Below are 2,328 nucleotides of genomic sequence, written 5' to 3' on the forward strand. Positions count from 1 at the left end.
AGGGATGGAAGAAGGATGAGAAAAAATGGAGTACCTTAATTTCCCATTGCAAGTTTAGTGTTTGCATGTAGAAGGTCTAAATCACATTCTGAGAAGCTGAGCATGGTTGTCTTAGATTTCCTATCCTCTTAGACTGTGTAGGTCATATCAAACCTGAGTGATCAGAATGATGCAGCCTTCTAAGAGAGCACTCGCCTCTATCAGAGAGAGTGTCACAGTCACACAGTCATCATTATAATATTGAGTCAAGGAGGCCTATGCCTGGCCACTATGGCTGCTGGTTAATGGCTGTAAATTAAAATTATATTCAAGGCATCACCAAAACACTAAAATAGGAAAAGGCAGAAATAACTGGGATCATTTTCTATGCAGATACTACTAGTTTTTCCATAAAAATACAATTATTGCTATTTATTTTTACAGTTTATCATGAATTGTTTTTTACAAACAAGAGTTATAATAAAGAAGAAGGGTACAAATGGTATTTTAAATATTTAAACTGTTTGATATTTCAAATATTAGGGGAAAAGTCACCTATCTCCAATATGTAACACAAGCACCTAATTGGATGAATTTTGCCACCTACATTTAGTAAAGTACTAGTTAAAACTAATCCCACCTTCTATCTTCATTGTCTATGAAATTATATTAGTTAGCCTTGTTAAGCACATGATGACATGGGCAGTTTCACATACTGCTATGAGGAAGATTCATTGTTATACCTCTTGGGAAACTAATTTGACCATTTGTATCAGAAACTTTTAAAAAACCTAGATCTTTGTACTAGTAATTCTATTTCCAAATGTCTATTATACAGACTTACAATGAAAACATACATATATGTGCACACATATTTCCCTGTTATCTACTATATCAAAATTAGAAAAATCCTAGACGTCTATCATTAAGGAGATGATTAAATACCAATCACATATTAGAAATCAGTGAGGGCATTTTAAAGTGGCTTCATTAATTGGGAAATTCTCCTGATGTCACTTTAGGCACATAAAATATAGAATACAAGCTTTAGTATACAACATGACCCTAAATGTCCAAAAAGAAGAGAAAAAAGTGTGCATATATCTACAAACACAGGTAACAATTCAAGAAAATTTTAGTGGTTTACTCTAAATTGTAGAATTACAGGTTATTTTTACTTTCATCTTTATATTGTCCTGCATTTTCTAGATTATCAACATATTTTCTTCTATGTGTATAAACACATGTAAAATGTTTTAAAAGGTATGCAGATCATCTTTTTCTGAAAGTATTTATCCATTATAAAAAGACTTTTAGAAACAGAATTAGTTCCAGTATAAATGTTACATTTCTAATCATCCTCAAAATGAAATCTCTTAGAATTAATATTAATCAAGTTCATTATCGTCCTCTAAGAATTCGTTAATAACCTCTGTGTCAACGCTCTACTAAACCTTTAACGTGATCTTAACTTTACTAAACAATCCTTACTATCAGGCAAGTTATCTATCACCTTGAATTAGAGTTTGAATCCCAACACCCACCCTATAGGTAGATGTATGGCCAAGGACAAGTAACAAATACAAGTTTCAATTTGTAAAATCGAATTAATATTAAAGTCTACCTCATAGTTCTGTTTTCTAAGTTCAGGTTTACACATGATGTTGGAAAGTATTTACTAGTACAGGACAAACAGCAAGAATGCATTACGTGATTGTTTTTCATTGTATTTTAGTTTAGTGTATTTGTTGGTCTTGAATTTTAACTCAGAGCTTTGCACTTGCAAACCATGTGTTCTAAATGCTTGATACACAACTCCAGTTCATTTTGATTAGGGGTTTTGGAGATGGGGGTCTTGCAAACTATTTTTGTCTGGGCTGGCCTGGAACTGCAATTTTCCCTTCAAAGTAGCTGGGCTGAGTTGCTGGCAGCCTATATTTCTTATGCCAGGCCTTCAGGTTTTCAAAAAATGTCTTTTAAAAGATGCTTATGATGCATTGAAATTTAAATGGAAATCTCACATATTCTTAGTGAGTTTAAGATTGGAATAAACCCAAGAGAGGTGATGGAGTATCTCAAGTGGTAGAATCACCTGCCTAGCAAGTGAGAGACCCTGAGTTCAAACCCCAGTAATGTCGAAGAAAAAGTAGGAGGAACAGGAGGGGAAGGAGGGGAAGAGAAGGAGGGGAAGGAGGAGAAGGAGGAGAAGGAGAAAAGAAGAAGAAGAAGAAGAAGAAGAAGAAGAAGAAGAAGAAGAAGAAGAAGAGAAGGAGGAGGAGAAGAAGAAGAGAAGGAGGAGGAGGAGGAGGAAGAAGGGAACTAAAGTAGAAAGGAGAATAATGAAGGGGA

This window comes from Castor canadensis, chromosome 9, assembly GCF_047511655.1.
Source record: "Castor canadensis chromosome 9, mCasCan1.hap1v2, whole genome shotgun sequence".
In the NCBI taxonomy this organism is placed as follows: domain Eukaryota; kingdom Metazoa; phylum Chordata; class Mammalia; order Rodentia; family Castoridae; genus Castor; species Castor canadensis.